At 44.4% G+C, this 25,207-nt stretch overlaps 1 protein-coding gene and 1 non-coding gene across 9 annotated transcripts in view; one reads left to right on the top strand and one right to left on the bottom strand.

The window, feature by feature from the left end:
- YPEL2 (yippee like 2) overlaps nt 1-25,207 on the top strand; it is a 64,280-nt gene that overhangs the window by 26,403 nt on the left and 12,670 nt on the right. The gene's annotated exons all lie outside the window — the stretch shown is intronic.
- TRNAG-CCC lies at nt 4,624-4,696 on the bottom strand. Its single transcript has one exon. It is a non-coding gene; the product is annotated as a tRNA-Gly (tRNA).

Consider the following 25,207-nt stretch of genomic DNA (forward strand, 5'->3'; position numbering starts at 1 on the left):
AAGAGCATTTGCTCTGTAGGACGCTGGGGGGTGCGGGGCGTTGGGGGTGCTTTTTGAATCGATGACAGAACTATCTAGGGAATGTGCTGAGGCCTCCTACAATTTCTTTCTTCGGGGGTGCTGTGGTCTAAATGCTGAAGTGTTTGCACGCAGAGGTATTTTGAGTTGGCACGAGGAATTGCTCACGCTGTTGTTTCTCACTTAATGGTGCAAGTCACAGTATAAAAATATACTTTGGTTATAAAATAGTTTCAATAGTTTCAATAGTTTTAATAGTTTCAATTGGAACAGTTAGTTGCCCCCAGTGAAAACAATCTAATGCTCATTTCAGTGGATACTATCCATGATGGAAACCTGGATCTTTGCAAAACTTTTCCATAAAAATTATCTGTAGTCAGTCCTTCCCTTGCCTCCCTCCTGCTAGCCCTTCAGTGGCGTTGCAAGTAGACCATTTAAGAATGGTGAATTGGATTAATCTATCATGAACCCACTTTGGGGACGTTGGCTTCATTCCAAGACACAGGTTGCTCTAAGTGCCCTGGGTCCTTAGAGGGAAGGTGTTGGAGGCTGTGGAGTGGGCGACTCAGTGACCAGCCTGAGATTACACAGCCTCAGGGCCAGGCATCTCTACCTCACACCCCTCAACTGCCGTCTGTGTGAGGAGCTGGGCCTCCTTCTGAGGCTGCAGCCTAATTAGGAGGCAGGTTCTTTTTGTTCCCTGTGGGGTTCCATTGGGCTCACAGTGGTGACATTTTGGTTTTTCCTTCCTGCCTAGACATTAGCTGCAGCATAGCTTTGAGAAGAGTGTCAGGGAGGAAGAGGCTGTGAAGCCTGAAGACTTGTATCCATCTGGTGGCTGCTGAGAGGCCCACCCTGCCCTCGGCCTCCCGCCTCTGCTTCTGAGCACTAGCGTTCTACACCAGTGACTCTCAGAAAGTCTTGTACCCCAACACAGTGACTGAGAGGTTGTGGACAAAGAGGGAGTACCGTCCCATCCTGTCAACTCTACGTGTCAGGGGTTTGTTTCTCTCAATCCCCACCACCCACCTGCTTGTCTTTAATGTGCAATAAAACTAACTTTCCAAAATATTAATGCAGTTATTTGTGTCCTGAAAAAACTTCATGTAAAAAAATAAATACAGAAACAGAACTTCTAAAAATCTACTCATTTCTTTTCCTCTAGGTGCCCTGGAAAATGTTAACAGTGAGCATCAGATTGTATTAGTTGTGTTAGTGACCGCTGTGTCACATTAAAAGGCATAATTCCTAAAGAAGGTATACAGTAAGATACGGCTTTTGAAGATAATTCTGTGAGCTTATCTATCTTGCAAAATATATGTCATATTGTAGTTTTATTAATTGAGAGGTTTTGGTATCCAGTGGATGACAATTATTTTTACAGAAACCATAATTCAGTAAAATTAGTTTTTCTATTCTAGCAGGAGGGGAAAAAAAGCCAGATTGCATGTAAACCTATAAATATCTGTCTCATTAAAAGTGTCCATTTTTTTGTTTCCAAAATAGTGGAAACCTAGGGCCAGAGTGATTGTTGGGTTTTAAGAAACAAAAGGTTGAGAACAATCACCGTTGCAGGACCCATACCATACAGCGGGCGCCTTTGCTTCTTTTGCAATGTTCGCAAGACACTGTTGTGTGTTTATCAGTTCCCTAAAGAGCATTTCTGAGGTGCAGTAAAGGCAGAATTAATAAATTATGGAAGAGTTCCAACATACACCAATAAGCCCAGTTTAAAAACACATTCAATCAATTTAGCTTTTGTAAAGAAAACCACATATCCAACCTAAAACTATTTACTTCTTTCCCTCAGCTATTTGATCTTTGAAAGCCCTAATCTCCTACTAATGAAGTGTTAGTTCTGGAGGGGTACAGATGAGCTATCTGTCGACCACCCAGGAAGGGTGACAGGTGAACCACGTCTACAGCAAATCTCCAAAGGAATGTGGTTAGATTACAGTGTTTCTTGGTGAAAAGAAACTATTTAGAGTTTGTAAGATAGAACATCTTATGATATCTTCTCCTCATGGGCTCAGAGATTGAATCAAGTCAGGGTGAGATAAACCATAAATTAGGCTGGTACAATTTGTACAGCATAATTGTTCAAAGTTGGGACCACCTTAACTGGATCTCAGAGGCCTCTGGCACATGTGGGTGATGGCAGTGGGGACTGTGCCTGTAACTTGCTCTTTTGTCTCATTGGCTCTGTTCTATTATTGCACGAATACAAAATATGTAATGGGGTGGGGTGCACTGTACTAGATACGATACTACCCTCGAGGATTTTACCCTCAAGAACTTTCACTCTAGTCGGGGAGATAATAGGTTCATAAGTCATCCCTTTTTTCTCCCTTAGAACAACTTAACACAAAATATACACATGTATAGCTCCTGAGATGTTACAACAAATTTAAAATATGTAGATCAACATGATCCAAATCGTTTCCAAGACACCGTTATGGTGGTTCAACAACCATTTTACAGTGTATACTGAATGGATGTCCACATCGTGCCACAAAACCCTACTCTTTGTTTCCAAATTTGAAAGCTAGTCCTCCAGAGCAGGGGGCCAGTCAGCCTCTACGGACACAACATCCAGCTCAGGAATGTCTGCAGTCACATTAATCAGAGTCAGTGTTCGGCTTGGTTCTTCCAAAGCCTCCGTGTACAAACTCTTCATTGTAGGTTCCAACTTGAGTCTTTAGATAGAGGCGAAACAATGCTCATCCACATGGCATGTCTCCATAGAGTGAATGGTGTGAGTTCTCACAGCTAAGGGCCTCTCGTAAAGGACCCGTAAAGGAGTTTTCTGGGCGCTCTTCAAGTCCCATCTGATTGTGGTTCCTCCTTTATACGTTTAGTTGTAGAAGATCCTTTCTGCTAGTCTTCAGATCATTCCCCAGGTCATTATAGCTGCTCTATAAATAGTTGTAGTTTAGGTGTGCCCATGGGAGGAGGTGAGCTCAGGGTCTTCCCACTCAGCCGTCTTGGCCACTCCCCCATAAGTTGTCCCTTCTTGAAGTTTGTATGGTCAACCCTCTGTATCCACAGTTCCACATCCGAGGATTCAGCCAACAGCGGATCAAAAATAATTCGGGGAGGGCTTCCCTGGTGGCTCAGTGGTTAAGAATCCGCCTGCCAACGCAGGGGACACGGGTTCGGGCCCTGGTCCGGGAAGATCCCACATGCCGCGGAGCAACTAAGCCCGTGCACCACAACTACTGAGCCTGCGCTCTAGAGCCTGTGAGCCACAACTACTGAAGCCCATGTGCCTAGAGGCCGTGCTCCACAACAAGAGAACCACCACAATGAGAAGCCCACACACCACAATGAAGAGTAGCCCCCCACACATGCCACAGCTAGAGAAAGCCCGTGTGCTGCAGTGAAGACCCAACACAGCCAAAAATAAGTAAATAAACTAAATAAATAAATTAAAAAAAAAAAATTCGGGGAAGAAAATTCCAGAAAGTTCCAAAAAGCAAAACTTGAATTTGCTTCATGCACGCTGGCAACTATTTACATAGCATTTACATTGTATTAAGTGTTATAAATAATCTAGAGATGATTTAAAGTATAGTAGTTTATATGCAAATACCATGTCATTTTATATAAGAGACTTGAGCATCCTTGAATTTTGGTATCTGAGGTGGGTTCTGGGACCTATCCCCTGTGGACACAGTGGATGACTGTCCTTCACCTTATGGTTATCTTGGGTGGTCTCTCTCTTTTTTTCTGGCCACACTGCATGGCTTGTGGGAACTTAGGTCCCCTACCAGGGATTGAACCCGGGTCCCGGCAATGAAAGCACTGAGTCCTAACCACTGGATGGCCAGGAAATTCCCCACCTTGTGTTTATCTTAAACCATTTATCACAGTATAACGATGAATGTCTCCCATTAGCCTGTGAACTACTTGTGGAGATAATTGTGACGTCATCTTTGTGTCTCTAGCACCCAGCACAGCTCCTAAAGACTGGTAAATTTTCAATGAATATCTGAACGAATAACTGTTAGTTCTCTAAGATAGAGACAGAATAAGGGGCTCTTAATCTGGGGTCCATGGGCTGGCTTCAAGGGATTTCTGAAATTATATGTTTAATTCTATGTGTATGTATATTTTTCTAGGGAGGGTTCCATAACTTTCATTAGCTTCTCAAAGGATTGTTGATCAAAAAAACCCCCCTTAAGATCTGTCCGTCTAGAAACAGAAGTTCTGGGAAGACTTGGTAGAAGTGACACTGAGATGTACCTTGAGGCAAGAACCTAGACGTGTGGAAATGGATGGGGAGAGGCTGGTAAAAGGAGCATCACGAACAAAGAAGTAGAGGCCAGGAGTGTGTGGGGAGGAGCCATTCTTTTGGGTAACATTGAGAACTGTGTGAAAATGGATTGAAAGAGGAGGCTGAAGCCAGGTTGTTGGGAGAACAGAAGTTCGGACTTTATTTTGCTGGCAGTTGGGCGCCACCGAAGACTTTTTCTTTTTTTTTTAAATTAATTAATTAGGTTGCGCTGGGTCTTAGTTGCAGCAGGCGGGCTCCTTAGTTGCGGCTCACCAGCTCCTTAGTTGTGGCATGCAAACTCTTAGTTGCGGCATGCATCTGGGATCTAGTTCCCTGACCAGGGATCGAACCTGGGCCCCCTGCATTGGGAGTGCAGAGTCTTAACCACTGCACCATCAGGGAAGTCCCATCACTGAAGACTTTTGAGCAAGTAATGACATGACCAGAGCTTTGCTTTCAGATGGCAGATGTCGTGGTATCCTAGGTGAACTGCTGAAGAAGAGACTAGAATTGGGGAAACAAGTGTATATGCACCTCAGTGGTCTGCAGGTGGTCCAGGCACATGGTGGTCATTCAGTACATGTTGATCACCACTTGGGAAAGAACTACAAGCATTCTAGGGCTTAGAAGAATTCTCTCTATCATTTATAGCCATGAACAAGAGGAATTGAGTTCAGGAAGTCACACTCTTTGGTTGGGAGGCAGACCTGTCCTACAGTCTGTGAAAAATTAATGATCTGGGTGGGCATAGGTAGAATTGTTCACCAATTTATTACCAAAGGAACTGCTAGGGACCAAGTCGAGTGAATCATCTGTGTTTTTTTGCTGCGGACTGCAGGCAGCTGGAGCACAAATCTGCTCAAATGTGGTCCTTTCTGTGTGGTTGCTTTAAATACCAAAAGGAAATGTTGACTTGAGCTATGAGGCATACCCTGAAAATTAATTCTGTGGTTTGCAAATGCCTGTAAGATTCCAGTCCTGAGATTGGTTTGTACGTTCGTGCCTCAGCATTCAGCAAGGACGCTGGTGATTGCAAGCCTGTGTTCCTCGTGAAAATCCGGACTCTTTTCAGTGGGGTGTTTCTCCCTGGGAAGCAAGAAGTAGGTGCAGAACCCCTGCCCCTGTGTTTTTATTTGAGCACCAGCACTCCTTAGGTCTCTGGAATGGTAAAGCTGCACCATTGTTTCTTTGGCTGTTTGTATTTTGGGGTCTGACTGGAATCTACCATTATACACTAATTGTTCAGTTCAATAATATATATATATTTTTTGTATTTTAAGGATATACATTACATTTTTATTATGAAATATACAGAAAAAGATGCATAGAACACAAATGTATGGCTTAAAGAATTGCTCATCTAACCACTACCCAGTTCAAGTAACTGAATGTAGATCATTGACAGAACTCTAAAAGCCGACAGTTATTCTCAACCTTCCCCTTGAATGTCACCATTATCCTGATTTGTATAGGAATTTCCTCCTTTCTCTTCATATTTTAACCACCAAGGTGTATATTCAGTACATTAACATTTAGATTTGCCTGTTTCTGAAATGTACATAAATAAAATTATTCTGTATAAATCTTTCATGTCTTACTTCCTTTGCTCAATATTACATTTTAAAGATTTATTCATCTTGTTATGTGTAGCTATAGCTTTTGGTTGTTGGTGGCGTTGCTGTATAGAGTTCAATAATTTTTTTTGTGTTTCAAACAACATGCCAGGCCTAGCCTGGGTGTTAGGGATAGAGAGAAGCCAACATGATTCCTACACTCAGAGAGCCTGTGATCTTTGGGGTACATGGGAATGTAAGGCTCACTACGGAGGGCAGAAGAATGGTACAGATGAGGTACTGGTGCCAGGATGAAAAACACAAGATGAAAAATCTGCATTGCTGCTATTAACTACTATTTATTGAAGATCTACTGTGTGTTAGGGACTCCTTACTTTACAACATCCCATCAAGGTGGGGATTAAGTGACTTGCCTAAAGCCATGGGGTAGCAAAAAGCCATATGGGATACAGGTCTAGATAGATCTGTGCCCTCTTTATCAGAGCTTGACCTAGGTAGCTCCTTTTGGCATTGACTATTTTCTGGGTCTCAGTACTACTGGTGGTAAATCCTACCCCTTCTCCCCTCCTATCATTTCTCTTGCCTGGAGAATGCTTCTTTTTCTCTATTCAATTTCTACCCATTCTTGAAGACCAGCTTAAGTATTTTTTTCTAGGATGTCTTCCTGGACTATAGGATTCTCTCCCTCCACTGAACGTCTGTAGTACTCACTGCCTCGTTGTTCATTTGGCAATTAGTAATGACTCTTGTAATAATATGGTCTGTGTTATTGTGGTTACATGCACTTTTATGTGTAATTGTCTTGTTTCCTAATAAGATTCTAAATGACCTGGAGTCACAGACTTTCCGAATGCCTTTGGCCCTGGGTTTTTCTAGTTCAACTCCTCATTTTACAGATTAGGAAACCGAGTGCCTCTTAACTTTGTACTTTGCCACCTCCTCCCTGCCACACACGCCACCTACTGCCTTACACATAAGGGGTGCTTGAAAATGCTAGACGCAGCCCTGGAGGAGAGGGCTGGCAGCCGGGATAATGAAAGTATCAAGCTGTGAGATCTTGGGCAAGATTGTTCTCTCAGGCTCTCCCTTTTCTTCATCCATCCATCCAAATGAGGCATTAGATTAGACTGTCATTAAAGGTTCCTTCCACCTCCCCCATCCTCTGATTCTAATATAGCAGCAGATGATGATACAAGGCAACATAACTTAGTGGTTAACAGTGTAACGTCTGAGTCAGGCTACCTGGGTTCAAACCTTGGCTTCTTTGCGTATTAGTTATGCAAGTTAAGTAACCTCTCTGTGTCTTGGTGCCCTCATTGGGAAAAGGGGAATCATATTAATCTTAGATACCTATAAGATTTTTGTGGCAATTAAGTGAGGCAATCAATATAAAGTACTTCTCACAGTGCCTGACATATAGTAAATGCTCAGTAAATGTTCAGTCTATGAATATCGTTAAGCAAAAAACAGAAAGTGGCACTCAAACATAATCAGGTCCTGGCACCCATAACAGTTCTGGTATATTCTCTCCTTCCTTTTTTTGAGTTTCAGGTATTGCCCTTTAGCTATACGGTGTTGTCAGTGGTCTTCTGAGACCCGTATAAGTCTCTGGTTCTTTACAGTAATTCCAAAGGGACCAACACGTTTCTGGAGGTAATGGAATATCAGCAGCAGCAGCTTCCATTCTGCTCTTGGGGGGCCTTACCTGCAAGTAGCTGGGAGGCCTCTGTAGAATTTAAATGGAAAAATCTGCCCCCTACCCCCTTCCCTTCCAGTCTACCAGGTGGTTATTTTGCCTGTGAACCACACATCAACCAGTCACAGAAACCTCAGACTACCATGACAACAGCAGCCCGGGCAGCTGGAAGAGAATTCCGGGCCTGAGTGTTGCAGCCGTAGCTGAGAATTGCTTCTCAGTTTGGTTCACCCTGTGATACTCCACGGTGGGGGGGTGGGGCGAGGTTCTTTTGAATGAAGCCATTTTTCTTTCTTTCCTTTTTTTTTTGTTACAGAAAGGTTGTTTTTATTACTTATTTATTTATTTAGGCTTTGTTGGGTCTTCGTTGCTGCGTGCAGGCTTTTCTCTAGTTGTGGTGAGCGGGGGCTACTCTTTGTTGAGGTGCACAGGCTTCTCTTTGCGGTGGCTTCTCTTGTTGCGGAGCACGGGCTCTAGGTGCGCGGACTTTAATAGTTGTAGTTCTTGGGCTTCAGTAGTTGTGGCTCACAGGCTCTAGAGCGCAGGCCCGGTAGTTGTGGCACACGGGCTTAGTTGCTCCACCCACGGCATGTGGGATATTCCCGGACCAGGGCTCGAACCTGTGTCCGCTGCATTGGCAGGTGGATACTTAACCACTGTGCCACCAGGGAAGTCCCTGCCATTTTTCTTATCTTTAAAAACAAACCCAAAAAAGAATCTCTGATGCCTTTGTTTCCAAAGCACTCAGCCAACTCCTGAGGGGAGGGTTTGACCTGGTGACCCAGAGTGTTGTCTCTGGGGTCAGGGCTGCTTAGCCAAGGAGAAGCTTAGCTCTCTGCTTCCCTCCCCTCCCTGCCTGTTGCTGGTGACTGGACCGTGACTCAGGGGAGGAGGAGGGAGGAGAGGAAGAGAGGAGGAGACAGCTCCACCAGCTGCTGCTAAAAACAACAACATCTAATCAGTCCATAAACTCCCTCCCCTCCAGAGCACAGTGATGTCAAGAGGCCGAGCAGGTGGCATGGGCTCTCCCCTCCCCCAGCCCCTAATGCCTTTGGACCTTTGAAGGGACAATTTATGGTTGTCAAAGGGAAAATTATCTCTCTTTGGGGGGCGGTGGCAGGAAATTCCTTTTCTTCCCTTTTAGGACTGGTCCCGCCAAGAGCATTCACTGTAACTTCAACTCTAACAGATAAATGAGGGGCCTGGAAGAGCATTCCCTTGCCAAAACAAAAGATCCTGGTGTGAAGCCTACCTCACTAAGCCCAACCAGTTCTGCTTTCAGTGAGCTCCTCTGACCTGTTAGATACTTAGGGATACAGTGGCAAACAGATGTATAACCTGCCCTCACCCAACTTGTACCCGGAATCCAGTCTGAAGAAGCAGCTGGTAGCAGTACAAGTGGGGAGATCCATCCTGAGCCTGGTACCCAGGGTTGTCTGGAGCAGCTGAGAAGCCAACGTTTCCATATTGTTTTCTACCCGATTTGCCTGATTTTCATGAGATGCCCAAACGTGTACAGCTTTCCCCCTGATTACCCCTGCTTCTCCTACTGTGCCAGCCCTGCTGTAAAACTGCCAGCTGGGCTCTTGCAGCTCGAGATGGCCAGCGAATCAGACCCGCTGTTCTCGGTACGTCTTTGGAGGAGTGTCTGTTCTCAGGACCAGGCCTCTCACCACTGGGTGGTGGCTGCTTTGCTTACTTCACCCACAGCCGGTCCCTGCCCTTTACATGCTGAGGGTTCCAAGTGACGGGTAAGGCTCTGAGGAAACTTTAAGGTTCATCCTAGACAAATTCACCCAGGAAACCTAAGGAGAGAGGAAGTGGGAAAAAATAGACTTCTTGGAGCTCCTTTAAGCTCCAAGTCGCCATATATCTTGATCCTCCCCTTAGCAGGAGAAAGAAAAACAGCAAAGTGTATCTGTGGGGGAGGAGAGTTCCTCCCAGTCTGGCTCCTTCTCCAGAAGAACAACAGGCCAGTCTGCCCTGGGCACTACGGGGCCGGGTGCTGAGTAAGTACCTGAGGAAGGACAGCTGGTAAGATGAGGTCTGACAAACCCAGGTCACCAGGCTGCCTCAGGCACCTGTGTCACTAGTCACCTTGAAACGGACAGGAGGGAGGATGGACTTCTGTTCAGGGCACAGACTAGCTGACTTCCCAGGCCTTTGTTTGTTTGTTTGTTTGTTTATTTAATACACATCTCTTGATCACCATTAAGTGCCAGGTCATGTGCTTAGGTGTTCCAGGCCCCTGTGTGTCTCTGGTAGGCAAAATCTCCTCCTGGATCCCAGGCCTGTAACCAGTGCTAAAAAAAGAAATGACATCATGCAAAAGCCAGTTGGTCCACTAACTTCCAGAGTGGGAGCAGCGAGACTCTTGGTAGAAGGGAAGGGCTGTTTGGAGTCTTCATTCCCTTCAGCTGGATCAGGGGTCAGCAAAACTTCACCTGTAAAGGCCAGATAATAATATTTTAGGCTTTGCTGGCCATAGGGTTTCAACTCTGCAGCCATAGTGAATACATAAACAAATGAGCCTGACTGTGTTCTAGTAACACTTTACTTACAAAACAGGTGAGAGGCCCCATTTGGCCCTAGTGCATTTTTTGCTGACCCCTGAATAGATGATTGGAATGACAGTTGTGAAATAGGTGTTGGAGAAACGAGTTTATGTGATTTCAGGAGGCATCCCAAATCAACACAGGGGCTTCATTTGGTAGGGATAGTATAGGAGTTGATGCACTATGCTCAATGGCAAGGTCTGATTGACACCAGAGAATTCTACTGCACAGGCCAAACTTTCAGCCTCAGCCATCTAGCACACTGGTTCCCACCAAAGGTTACAGGGTAACCAAGCCAGACAGAGCACACAGTTTCATACAAGCTCATCACTTATATGGGAAAACAATATGGGGCCCTGTGGATGGCGAGTCATTGGCACCACCTTAAAAGCCCTGAATAAAGGGTCAGGCCACCTCTGCTCTAGGGCCTGGCTCTGCCACTAACTTATTTATTTATTTATTTATTTGGCCGCGTTGGGTCTTAGTTGCGGCATGTGGGATCTTCGTTGTGGCATGCAAGGTCTTTCATTGTGGCACGTGGGCTCTTCACTGTGGCGCGTGGGAGCTTCTCTCTAGTTGTGGTGCACGGGCTCAGTAGTTGTGGCCCATGGGCTTAGTTGTCCCGTGGCATGTGGGATCTTAGTTCCCTGACCAGGGATCGAACTCACGTCCCCTGCATTGGAAGGTGGATTCTTAACCACTGGACCACCAGGGAAATCCCGCCACTAACTGTGGAGGGTGGCATTGGATAATGACCGCTCTCTGACCATTTAGCGTATACTGAGTACTACTGTATGAGGCACTGGGGGTACAGGAATGGACACAACAAAATTCTTGCCCTTAAGTAGCTCATGATCTAGTGGGGAAGACAAATAGGTGAACTATTATACGATGTAGTGAAACACAGGCTTTGAGTAGGTGATTATTCAGGCTGCTATGGGGGCAAAGAGCAAGATGAGTGTTATTAAGTGAAGAAGAAAGGGGAGTCCATTCTGCGCAGAGGCATAGAAACGTTCTAGAGGAGATGCAGCCTAGGGGGCCACAGGTAAGAGATGGAGAGGGCATGTAGAGGGAAGCAGGAGACCAGCAAGCATGGGTCACGTAGGGCCCAGAAGGCCCAGCTAAGGTGTTTAGACTCAATTTCGTGCGCCGCATGCTCTGGGGAGCCACGAAAAGTTTCTAAGCAAGGGAGTAATAGCATTTGGTTCATATTGCACTCAACTTCTCTCTAGCTTCTACAAACTGTATATCCATGAGCTTTGTGTGAAGAGGAATGTTGATAGTGTGTATAAAGTTAATAAGCACCGATAATTAAGCCAGTGGCTGTAATTAATAACCAGGGTCAGTCCCTTCCTGGTGATGCCTTCAGCTAAACAGCAACCAGATAAATCATTGGCAAACACCAAGCACCCATAACTGAGAAGAGGGCCTTTCAGAATACTCCAGGACCTGGATTCCCTGCTTTTCTGGGTGAGATACTCCGTCTCATGTGACCCGCCTGGCTTCTTGAGGCTCACTGAGTCATCATAAGCTGGCAGTTGCAACCCCACATGTCTGAGTTTTTCTGTTACTTTAAAGGGAGTACTGAGTTGCAGAATTCAGATGCCTTTGGTGTAGTTTTGAAGTTTAGGACAGGGAAAAGTGAAGGGGGAAAATAAGTGGCTTCTGCAATCTTCATGTCTTTTAGGGCCTGAGAGTAGTTAAAACTGGCATTGGAAAATGGGGATTCTTAAGGCAGCGATGCCCGAATCTGACAGTACATCAGAATAAGCTGGGATAAAAAGGCTGGTTTTTATCAAAAGGTCCCACCTCCAGAAATTCCTATGCTGTAGGCCTGAATGTGACTGGGCATCAGAGCCCCTAGTGGGGGAAGGAAACAAGTCACCTAGGACACCAGATTTAAGGAGGCACTCACTCCATTATAGGTCATTACAGGATATTGAGTATAGTTCCCTGTGCTATACAATGGGTCCTTGTTGTCTACCCATTTTATATATAGTAGTATGTATCTGTTAATCCCAAATTCCTAACTTATCTCACTCCCACCCCTGCTATCCCCTTAAGTAACCGTAAGTTTGTTTTCTCTGTCTGAGTCTATTTCTGTTTTGTAAATAAGTTCATTTGTATCATGTTTTTAGATTCCACATGTAAATGATATCATATGGTATTTGTCTTTCTCTGACTTGCTTCACTTAGCATAATGCCTCCAAGTTCACCCATGTTGCTGCAAATGGCGTTCATTACTTCTTCATTGTTGAGTAGTATTCCGTTGTATATATGTACCACATCTTCTTTATGCATTCATTTGTCGTGGACATTTAGGTTGCTTCCATGTCTTGGCTATTGTAAATACTGCTGCTATGAACATTGGGGTGCATGTATCTTTTTGAATTAGAATTTTCTCCAGATATATGCCCAGGAGCGGGATTGCTGGATCTTACGGCAACTCTATTTTTAGTTTTTTAAGGAGCCTCCATACTATTTTCCATAATGGCTGCACCAATTTACATTTCCCACCAACAGTGTAGGAGTGTTCCCTTTTCTCCTGTTGTTCCCATTTTCAGATGAAGAAAGTGAGGCTTAGGCAAATTGAGTTGATCAAGGGGACTCCGCTAGGAAATGGTAGAACCAGAGTTGGAACTCAGGTGTGACCCACCAGGCCACTCCCCTAAGTGCTCTACCACAGGGCCTATTTCTTGCTCTGAATTAGCAGAGGAACTTAGCCCAGCCCCCTCTCTTGGTCCTTCCCAGGCTGTCTGCCTGGCTCTGAAATCTCCAGGTAACTTCCTATACCTGGGGTTTAGCACCTGGACCAAACATGACACCCCAGCTTTCCTTTGGGTGTTTTTTTTGTTTGTGTTCATGGGTTTCCTGACATGTACAGCCATGGCAAACTGGGGAAGGGGCAGAGGAAGGGCACGGGTGATCTTTGGCAGGGGCAGAAGAAGAGTTATTCTTTCTTAAGCTGTTTACTAATTAACTCCCTTTGCTCCTGAAACCAGAAAGAAGAGGAACTCAAGACTCAGCAGGGCTCAAGAGCCCCAATTGATTTGTGGTCCAACTGGGTCAGGGGGAGTGACCCTGTGCAGTGGCCTTTTTTTTCTTCCCCCCAGGGACCTGTATGCCACAGCTCACTAGAGCAGAGTTCCATGCCACTGAGGGGAGGGATTCCAGCTTGCTCCCTCCTCCACACTCCCAGCCCCCCAGCCCAGAGGGGTTAGATCTCCTGTGAGGGACATGTCTACCTATTCAGTCCCTTCCTCCCTGGCCCTCTGGCTGGGCTCCTACTGGTGTTAAGTTGCCCCAAATACCCAGTCTCTTATTTCACATCCTCAGGCAAAGATCCCACAGCCAAGGTGCCCTTTCAGCTTAGCTTTCCCATCGGCTGCTCACTGACAGATAAGCTTCTAAGAGGAGGGAAGAGGGAGGGTGGAGAGATGGGTAAAACCTGGGGCAGACCCCTTTGTCCCTTTGTCATGGGGCGCAGTGGGTCCTGTAGCTCCCCAGTTTTGTGATTGACGGGGCAAGCCCTGGCTGGTGGCTGGCTGCCTGCCTAGCCCCCCGTCCTTTATTGGCAAATGGAACTTGACTTGGCTGAGGCATACTTGTACATATGCTAAGCTTTGCCTTAGGCTGGAAATTGGAGGCTGAAAGTTTGTAAGTGTCAAGAGACAAGGAAACTCTGTGTTCAGTGTGTGGGCTGGGAGAATGCAGGGGTTCCTGAGCCAGGCTCTGTTTCTGTATAATCTGCCGTGGCCGTGCCAGACTCCCTGTCCAGACCTCGCAGAGATGTTTCATTCCTCCGGCTGGATGGAACCGAGACACGAGTGCTGCTGCGAGTTGGGAGGGGGAAGAAGCCCGTGGACAAAACGTTCCTGCGCCTGGGTGGACCAGCACAGCACAGGCTGGGTCCCTGGGAGGAGAGATGAAGCCTTTCTCCTTTCTTTAGCCAGTCCATATCTTGAGTCACAAATGAGTTACTGCCAGATGAGCTGGTGTTAATTTACCTTTCTGAAGTGATAGATGCACTTAAAATAAAAATGAGAGTGACCAGGAAGTTGGCACAGTTAGCTTTGCCAGTCTCACTGCTTTGGGAAATGAACCCTGGAGTTAGTACGCTCACTCCATTATAGAACTGGGCCTCTGTGTACAAGTTGGTGTCCAGAATACATTTAAAATGATATCCAGAGTATCCAGAGACTATGTTAAAAATGTGTACAGAAAGGTAGCAATTAAATGGTTCTCTTGGAATAAGCCTGGCCTCTGCATTCTCCCAGGAACCCTTGCCTAGGGAAGATGATTAAAAATAGATCTGAGTAGCACTTCCTGCTTGGCAGATGGCTGATAGCAAATGCTAGGGCTTGCAGCTGACCTTTCCTTTCTGAAATCTGCTCTGTGTTTCCATGATGCTAATTGAGTCCCTCTCTAGACCTAATCAAAGTGCTGGTTGCAAAAAAACAGGGCTTGCCGTCCTGGCTGGGCTCAGTTCAGGGAGCAACTTGAAAGTGCTGGGATTTGCATGGGAACACCCACTCTGTGGTCCAACTGGTTGATCCTTGTTTAAAAACTAACAAGTTCTGCTTTCAAATTTGCTGTCTAGTGCTGTTAAGGATCCCACACCCTCTCCACCCCCATCAACAGGAAAGATCAGTGGATCGGGGAGTGATGTGTACACAATGGACAATGCTCACACACACTTCCAAACAAAGTAGCTGCCCAAAAGAGAGACAGGGCCTTTCTGAGATTTAACTTCCAGGTGTGGCTCTGTCCCCATCAGCTGCCTTATAAAACAGGGATAATACCTGAGACAATGCCCTGATGTGGTATCAAACTATGGGAGATGCAAGACATCATTGTTTTTCTTATTATGTGGCAAATATCTAGGGACCACTGCTGACTTCTCACTGAGTTATTACCCTCCCCTGGGAAAGAGATGGGCATATAGACAGGCTGTGCTGAGGCTATGCTAAGTCCTCACCATCTTCTTCACCCTACTTTCTCTCCCAGGAGAGCCCTCTGCTGGAATTTAAGCATCTTCTGGGCAGAGCTGCTCACTACACACTCTGGGGCGGAGCAAGGTCTGGGACATTAAACATTTGTTGATTTAGATCTCCCCCCTTCCCCCCCCCCCCCATTTAAAAACTATCATAGACTGCTTTAGTGTGACAAAACCTTTTTGCCTGGGAGATGATTTTCTAGTGCCTGATATTTCACAGTGTGCCTCAGGCTTTTCTGTTGGCCAGGGGAAAATGCTGAGCACCAGAATAGGTGAAAGGGATTTAAGTCTCTATGTGTTGAGGATGAGTCTTAGCCAGGACTTAGATAAGATAGACCAGCTGATGAGCAGAAAAGACCTTTTATGCAGATAAACAGGAAGTTTAAAAACACAAGAAAAGAGGTCTAACTCTGACTCAGATATGTTCATTTAATGTGCCAGGCGTCTACTCTCTTGAGAATATGGCCTCGTGGAATATTCACCCTCGTAAGAAACCTCACTCAACCCCCTCATTTCACAGATGATGCAACTCCCAGTTCAGAGGATCAGGGGTCTGGCTAAGGAAGTCATGCTGGTCGGAGGCAGATGATCTAGCCTTGCCTGGCAGGGGTGGGAGGGGGTCAGCTGGTTGTTCTGACCCAGTCGTGTTCTGTTTCTAGAGGGAATACTGAGAATCACCAGTGCCCAACTTTTGCACGTTGGCAAGCCCTTTATGTTCACATCTTTCTAACATTTGTATGCTCAAGTCTCTTTCATAAGAGCTCTTTGACTGTGATTTCTTCAAGCCCTTTTAAATAACATTGTCTCTTCCTTCGTAACTATTTCATAACTCTCTACTCCTAACTCAGCCCCGTCCCTGGGGGTATATGAATACAGAGGTTAAATGTAGATATATGCTAATACGCCACAGGTGGAAAGTCTAATGCTGGACATCTGCCATGAGGGGTGGGGGAGAACGCAGTACTTGGCCTACTTCAGTTTGTATGTACAACCTGAAACCTGACTGTTTAAGCAAGGCCTTGTGCTTTGATTAGCATTTCCAGGAGAGGAAAGTGTTGAAAGTGTTTAGGGAACACCTAGTATGAAATGAAAAATCAGGTTAAAAACACGGTGGTTTTTTACTCCCCCAGTGAAGGGGGCCCGGGTTCGATCCCTGGTCAGGGAACTAGATCCCGCATGCTGCAACTAAGAGTTCCCATGCTTCAGCTGAGGATCCTGCATGCCGCAACGAAGATCACGCGTGCTGCAACTAAGACCCAATGCAGCCAAATAAATAAATAAAACAAAACAACAACAACAACAACAAAAAACACAGTGGTAGACTCAACAAGGGTGAAACCGTGCTGTGTACAGGAAATTTGAAGGAGCTGGTAGAAGGAAGGATGCTACCACTTCTCGAGGGCCTGGCGTACGCCAGGCACTTTACTATCTGTGAGGTGGGTGTTATTAGCCCATTTGGCAGGTGAGGAACTTGAGAACAGAGAGGTGAATGTACCTAAGAGCATACAATAGAGAAAGTTTCAGAACTGGGATTTGAATCTAGTTCATCTACTAAACTGGGAGAAGCTTAGCCCACAGAAGGAGACCTTGGTATGGGCAAGACAAAAGCTGTAAAGTTATTTGGCACCAAAGGATGTAAAGATGAAGGATTCAGGGAGCTCTCAGGAGTTGAGCTCATAGAAGGAGTTTTGGTACTGTCAGAACGGCTGGCAATGGAATGGGCTTCCTGAGGAGGCATTCCCTATCCCTGAAAGTATTTAAGCAGAGGTTTGGTAGAAATGTGGAAAAGAGCTTTGCATCAGGTGTGTAATTGACCTTGGGGCTCCTCAAATTCCAGTGGCCTATGAAATTAAAACTGGATAAAGTCATAAGTATATTTTGTTTTGTTTTGAGATCCTCCACTCTACCCAACCTGCAATCCACTGCATGGGATTCCAGCAGACTGCAATTAGTTAAGTATTTCTCTTTTTGAAAACTCCCCAAAGCATTCTTCTGAGTTCTCTGCTCATTCTTTGCCATGAAGTCCAGGTGCCAAAAAAAAGGGAGGGGTGGATTTTAAAGGGCTTCTTTGCTTTAATTATTTTTTCCCACGAGTTGTGAAATGAGAATCATTCATTCAGTAGTTAGCTGGGAAGGCTGTTTTCAGGTTGGGTTGCAGAGAACATTTTCTTGGTGGTCCTGTCAGCCTTAAGCATTGTAAGTTTACAAATTAAATTTTATCCATTCACCCAAGAGTCACCAAGCTCTGGTGAAGTGATTCACCCTAACACAACTCGTAGGAATCTAACTGGTAGACCAGAATTCTAATTAATTTACAGTGGAGCAGATAATCCCGAAAGCTTGGACTGTGTGTTATCTTCCTTGAAGGTAACCCCACTGAGCGAGAGAATTAAATTTAGGCAGTTGCTAAGTAAATATGGAGTCAGGGCAGAGGAAGGTGAATAGCCTAAGAGACTTTCATCAGTTCTGACAGCTTAATCCATCCTTCTTCTTCAAAGAGACAGATTTTCCAAGTGAACACATTCTAGAAAAATCTTGGGACCTGGAGTCAGAAGCTGTAGGTTTAAGTTCTGATCTTGACTTACAAGCTTTGTGAAACTGGGTAAGTCACTCAACAGCCCTGGACCTCAGATTCCTCCTCTGTTGGTTTGAAGGTTAATCAGTTAATATATGTGAAAGTGCTTTGTACGTTCTGAGGTCCTGTAAACGTGTCAGTATTAGTCTAATTCTGTTGAGCTCCTTTCTTTTAGGAAGTCACTTGGACAACACCCTTGTCATCCCATCTTCATTTTTCCCTAGATTTTGGAGCCACACTGCCTGGGTCTCTGTCACGTATTGGTGTTTGATGCTGGGCGTATGTCTTAACCTCTCTTTGCCTTGCTTTCCTCATCTGTAAAATGGGAACGATGAAAGTACCTCCCTCATTAGATTGTTGAGAGGATTAAATTACTTGGCTTATGTAAAACAGTTTGAATCTGTCTGGCATGTAGTAAGCACTATATAAATGTGATCTGGGACTGTTGTTATTTCACCATTTCCAATTTATTTTAATGAGCCACCTCAATCTCATCTGTAAACTGCCTCCAATTTCACTATAGTGATTGCTTTTTAGAAAATATTTAAAAAGCAGTCCCCTCCATGGCACGTGGCTTTAGTCTTGGAGGAAAGCCTTTTCTGGCCTTTTTGTCTGGATTGGTTACAGGGGAAGACTTGCCTTGAGAGTCTGTAGGTTTTGCCCACTGACTTTCCAGAAATCCTTTGTAGTGTCAGGACATTTTCATTTGCCAATGCCCAGTGGGCTTTGGGAGCAGAAGTGTAGATTGAAACATAAATCCAGGAAATTGATTATGTTCTTCCTAGGTGTATTAACTTGCATTGTCTTCTTAACTTCAGCAGCTCATAGTGAATTGTTTTCAAAGGCCTGATGATTTTCAAAAGTTTCACACACATGATTTCATATAATCCCATAATAACCCTTTTAAAAAAAATCCTACCCCTATATTGCCCCTCCTCCCTTCCTCTCCCCACTGGTAACCACTAGTTTGTTCTCTATATCTGTGAGTCTGCTTCTTTTTTATTTTAGTTGCTAGAGTGTTATGTTTTTAAGATTCCACATATAAGTGATATACAGTATTTGTCTTTTTCTGTCTGACTTACTTCACTTAGAATAATACACTCCAAGTCCATCCATGTTGCTGCAAATGGCAAAATTTCATTCTTTTTTTACAGCTGAATAGTATTCCATTATGTATCTATATCACATCTTTTTTTTTTTAACATCTTTATTGGAGTATAATTACTTTACAATGGTGTGTTAGTTTCTGCTTTATAACAAAGTGAATCAGCTATACATATACATATATCCCCATATCTCCTCCCTCTTGCGTCTCCCTCCCACCCTCCCTATCCCACCCTTCTAGGTGGTCACAAAGCACCGAGCTGATCTCCCTGTGCTATGCGGCTGCTTCCCACTAGCTATCTATTTTACATTTGGCAGTGTATATATGTCCATGCTACTCTCTCACTTTGTCCCAGCTTACCCTTAGCCCTCCCCGTGTCCTCAAGTCTATTCTCTACGTCTGTGTCTTTATTCCTGTCCTGCCCCTAGGTTCTTCAGAACCATTTTTTTTTTTTTATAGATTCCATACGTATACCACATCTTCTTTTTTTTTTTTTAAACATCTTTATTGAAGTATAATTGCCTTACAATGGTGTGTTAGCTTCTGCTTTATAACAAAGTGAATCAGTTATACATATACAATATGTTACCATATCTCTTCCCTCTTGCATCTCCCTCCCTCCCACCCTCCCCATCCCACCCCTCTAGGTGGTCACAAAGCACCGGGCTGATCTCCCTGTGCTATGCGGCTGCTTCCCACTAGCTATCTATTTTACATTTGGTAGTGTATATATGTCCATGCTACTCTCTCACTTTGTCCCAGCTTACCCTTAGCCCTCCCCGTGTCCTCAAGTCTATTCTCTACGTCTGTGTCTTTATTCCTGTCCTGCCCCTAGGTTCTTCAGAACCATTTTTTTTTCTTTTTTTAGATTCCATACGTATACCACATCTTCTTTATCCATTCATCTGTTGATGGACACTTAGGTTGCTTCCATACCTTGGCTACTGCAGATAATGCTGCTATGAACATTGGGGTGCAGGTATCTTTTCAAATTAGTGTTTTCATTTTTTCAAATATATACCTGATGGTGGAAGTGGAAGGGCCTGGTGGTTTTTTGTTTTTTTTTAAAAATAAATTTATTTATTCATTTAATTTAATTTTTTGTTTTTTGGCTGCATTGTGTCTTTGCTTGCATGTGAGTTTTCTCTAGTTGCTGAGCGGGGGGGCTACTCTTCGTTGTGGTGCGCGGGCTTCTCACTGCGGTGGCTTCTCTTGTTGCAGAGCACAGGCTCTAGGCCGCAGGCTTCGGTAGTTGTGGCGCGCAGGCTTCGGTAGTTGTGGCGCACGGGCTTCAGTAGTTGGGGCTCGCAGTCTCTAGAGCGCAGGCTCAGTAGTGGTGGGGCACGGGCTTAGTCGCTCCGCAGCATGTGGGATCTTCCCGGACCAGGGCTCGAACCCATGTCCCCTGCATTGGCAGGCGGATTCTTAACCACTGCGCCACCAGGGAAGCCCGGCCTGATGGTTTTGAGAGATATTTGAGCTCCATTATTTCAGCCCCTAAAAGTTTTAGTTTTATATTTGAACTGCAAAGGACCCAGCTATTAACGACTGGCTGCCATTACATCCTGATTCCACCTGTTCACTCTCTAACTCAGAAGCCAGTCTCCCAGAACAGACATGTCAGCCTTTCTTCTGTAGAGGATGGGGCTTGTCTGATCATACGAATCCCCTGCTCTTTATCCCTGTGGAGAATGCATGTTTTCCAAGCCTTCTCTATGGAGAACAGGAGGGAGTGCAGGTTGAGAGCTGACGGCATCTGCTGAATTGAAAGGTCTGATCGTTAAGTGACTTAAGTGACTTAGATCCCGAAATCTCCGCATTTCAGCAATTAAATGTGGCCCCCAGGCCCCAGGCCCTACACCACCTTTTGTTTTTGCCATTCAGTTCCTTGCATAGTTTGCATCGTGTATGCTCCCATGCCCTTGGAATTTTATGACTCCACACAGCAGATATTTCCTCCTTTAGAGCCAGTCCCTTCCCTGCCCCTCCCTCCATCTGTTTCAGGAATGGGAGAGCGAGTTGAGATCTACCAAAGCTCAAAGCCAGCCAAAGATTGCTGGAAGCAGCCATGCTTCTGCCCCTAGGCAACACACATGGCTTTTTACCCCATCTTGAAGTTTCTAGACAGATGTGTGAACACTTTTTGTAAGCCATGAACACATACAAATGGCTTTGTTCTTTCCTAGTCTTTCCTGGTGACCTGTGTCCTAGTGTGGAAGTTATACAGAGTCAGGAAATTCTTCCCTTATAATTAACCCAAGTCTCTCTTATTTCCGTCTAAGTCTATTTCCTCTTGTTCTTATTGCAGAGAAGATGGAAGAAACCCCCTTTAATCTTCTTTCCTCTTACCTAACTGTTCAGTTTCTTTAAACTACACCATGTTCTAATTGTGGAAGTTTTCATCATTTTCATTGTTCTTTATTACCACCCTTCCCACTTTCTCCATATGCTTCCTCAAGGGTGAAACCCAAACAAGATCCAGTATTATTTTGCTTGGGTTTCAGCTCTTTGGAATGGAGCCTGTGGTTTACTTTGACCCTGAATAGCAAACTCCACCAGGCTTAACCATGGATGCAGAAAGGAATGAGAAAGGAAAAGGGACTGCCCTGACCTTCCCCAGCAAAATGTTGAGGTGGGGTATTTAGCCAACACCCCAAGGCAGGAGTTTTACAACTCCTCCATTGTATCTCTATCTACTACCTCTGTTACCTTCTCACTGAGATGGTACATAGTATAGCATATAGTACCTTGAGCAAATCCATAGAGACAGAAAGTAGGTTTGTGGTTGCCAGGGACAGGGGAAATGGAAGGTGACTGGTAATGATGCAAGATTTCTTTTTGGGGTGTGAAAATGCTCTGGAATTAGATAGTGGTGTGGTTGCACAATCTTGTGAATATACCAAGAGCCCCTGAATTGTATACATTAAGGGTGACTTTTGGGACTTCTCTGGTGGTCCAGTGGTTAAGACTCTGAGCTCCCAATGCAGGGGGGCCGGGTTTGATCCCTGGTCAGGGAACTAAGATCCCACATACTGCAACTAAGCCTGCACTCCACAGCTACTGAGCCTGTGTGCTCTAGAGCCCGCGTGCCGCAACTAGAGAAGCCTGCGTGCTGCAGTGAAGACCCAGCACAGCCAAAATAAATAAATTAATTAATTTTTTAAAAAGGTAACTTTTTGAACTTTATGAAGTACCTTCATACCTTGAAGTTTATGAAGTACCTTCTTTCATATATAGTGTCTCATTTATTTCTTGTACAAATCTGGTGTGGGTGTGAATACTATATTATTGTGCCTATTTTACAGATTAGGAAATTGAGTCTCAGAGAAATTAATTGGCTTGACCAAGTTAGTAACATAACGAGTATATGGCCAAGCTGGGGCTCAAACTCTGCCAGTCCTTCCTCTTCAAAGCCCATGTAATGAACACTGTGCCTATGGATGGTAGGTTGGTGAAGTAAGCACCAGGTGCTTTAAAAGACTCATATTATTACCAGTGGAAAGGATCATGGGGAGCTTCAGTTCCATCCCTACATTTTTATGGATATTGAGTTACAAAGAGTGGAAGGGTGGCCTTATGCCGTAATATAGAGAAAGGGGGACACCAAAAGTCACTGAAGAAAAGAATTTTGAAGAACCAAATAGATTAGAGTCAACCTTTTCTTCCTGTCTTCTCCAGGCTCCTGAAAAGACCAAAAAGGGAAGGTAGGGAACTGATCTTTTTACTCTGCACTTTGTTTACCTTGTTTTACTTCTTGTTCTCAACAACTTGGAAAATAGGCATGGTTTCCATCTGCAGATGTAAAAGATGTGGAAGCCAAGAGAGGCTAAATAATTCTGCCAAGGTCAAGTAGCTATTAATTAAGTTGAAGTTGTAAAACCAGGGTTTTATCCTGAATTTCTGAGCCAAGATGAGATCCTCTTATCATACGAAGATATGCAAAGGCTCGTCTAGCTCCCAGGTGTTACAGCTGAGTAGTCAGGTGGGCGTCTGCTTCCCTCACCTCTGGGCACTTCCTGGGGCACATACTCAGTTGATAATGGTTGACGTTCCCAGAGAGAGGAGATTGAGAGGCTCTGCTTCATGCTAGGAGGACTTCATGCCTGAGCCTGTTCAAGTGAAGGAGGAACCCACATGTTTGCTCTGTTGCCACCTCCCCCCACAAGTATTCGTTTTTTTCAATGGTCCTCCTACTTTTAAAAGGGATTGCTGCCTTCCAGACTTTCAAAGGGGCCAGAAATCAGTGGTTTTGGCTACTAAACAGGAAACTCAAAGCCCTTTCCGTTCCTTTGAGCTGGCTGGAAGGGCTGGGCCTGGAACTATTACCTTCCTTTAAAGGACAGAAGAAAAGTTTTGTATAATTTAAAAAACAAAAACAAAAAAACCTTTTCTGCGGTCCTGAATACCAGCCTTCATTGATATACAACATGGAAAAGAGCTGCCTTGTTGCCTGGCAGTAATGACAGCAAACAAATGTGTCCGACAGTCTGCTTGGGATCTCCTGGTCTGAAATTCTGTTTGCTTCATTCTAATTGCTTCCTTCACTTCCTTTCAGTCTCCCCACCTTGGGTACCACCCTCACTCAAGGGAGCGCCAGACTGTGCCTCGTTGTGCCAGGCTGGGCTGGGGCCCACAGGAGACAGCGACCCAGCCGGGCTATTCTTGTCTGTGTCTATTTGCAAGATGCCTGTTGTTCTCTGTGAATGTTTTTCTCATCATAAATGTTGGCTTGGCAGGAGCCCAGTGTGGAAGCCACGGTGGAAGAGCTTCCAGAATCCTGCCCCAGCGATTCAGTTGGTCCTGAGTGCCAGGCTGAGGAGACAGGCTCATAGATACTGTCGCTGGGGAGGTACCTCTGTAGGTATTGCCACCGAGACAGCCCTGATTGGGTTCGGCACCCTTTGTAGAGTGTGGACCTCTGCCAGCACTCTCTCTCGAAGAATAGGCCTGGAGGAACCGTGGTGGCCTTGTGAGGCACCTCTGGGCCTGACTGGCAACTCTCTTCCCTGCCATGTGCCCTCTCCAACCCTGCTCTCTAGGAATTCGAATCTGTGTCAGGCCAGAGAAAGTGACTCTCAGGCCCTGCCTGAAACAGATTGGAACCCCCAGAACAGTGACCTCCAAACCTTTAAAATCACATACCCCTACCAGTAAAGTGTTTGAGCATGTATTCCTAATATGTCTACTTACTTATAAATGATATACATGGGTTGCTATGTAATACCTACATTATAAACAAATATTAGAAAATTTTAATAATTTCTGTAATTTAAAAGGATGGAAGAAAAAATAAAACAATTGTAAATTTGCTTTTAATCTTATTTTATTGAAGGTATATATGATTGAATATGCTCTCTTTTTAGGAAAAAAAAAATCTTGGTTTATCACTTTGTGATTCAGTAATTCAGAGGTGTGTCCCTAGGAGAGTATACTTCTATACTTCATTTTAACAGTTGCCCTTAATGAAAACTTCCTTACAAAGGTAGATTCAAATGGAACATTTGCATCCTTGAGCTTACAAAAATCATGATCCCCATTTTCCAACCCACCCACCAGTTATACAAAGGTTTTTGCTGAACTTTGTAGTTCAGAAAAGTACCTTTTAACGAGACTTCAAACTCCTCTGAAGCTCTTTGTTTGGAATACTTTTAAATAGATCAGGAAATATTTTACATTTCCTAATTGTACAAATATAGGAGTACGGTGTTCAGATATAGGAGAGTTTAGAGATGGCTTATTTTAAAATTTTTATTGGATTTCACCAACAAGGGTGAATTTTACTGTATGTAAAGTTAAAAATAAAAATTAAAAAATCCAATGAATTTTGACAAATGCATACTCTTATGCACCAATGAAATCAAGATAAGAAAATTCCAACTCCTGTGTTACCCATGTAGTCAAACTTTCCCCTTACCTATAACCTTTGGCAACCAATGCTCTTCTTAGCTAAAGCATTTCAAATTCATCCATGTTATGTGTATTAACATAGGTTTTCATTTCGTTTGAGTAATTGAAACTGCCAAACTCTTATCCAAATGGCTGTGCCATTTTGCAGTGTCTGAATTCCAGTTGCTACACATTCTTGAGTGCACTTAGTTTTGTCAGTTAAAAAAATTTTTTTGGACCATTTTAATATGTGTATAGTGATTTGTCAATTATGTTTTTCAATTTGCGTTCCCCTAATGACTAGTGACGTTGAGCATCTTTTCATGGGCCTGTTTCCCTTCTGTTTATATTTGGTGAAGTCTGTTCAAATCTTTGCCCATTTTAAAATTGGGTTTCTTGTTTTATTATTGAATTTTGAGAGTTCTTTGTATATTTTAGATACAAGTCCTTTGTTAGACAAGTGATTTGTAGATATTTTCTCCCAGTCTATGGCTTATCTTTTCATTCTCTTAAAAGTGTTTTTCAG

Source organism: Balaenoptera musculus, chromosome 20 (genome assembly GCF_009873245.2).
Source record: "Balaenoptera musculus isolate JJ_BM4_2016_0621 chromosome 20, mBalMus1.pri.v3, whole genome shotgun sequence".
Taxonomy (NCBI): Eukaryota; Metazoa; Chordata; class Mammalia; order Artiodactyla; family Balaenopteridae; genus Balaenoptera; species Balaenoptera musculus.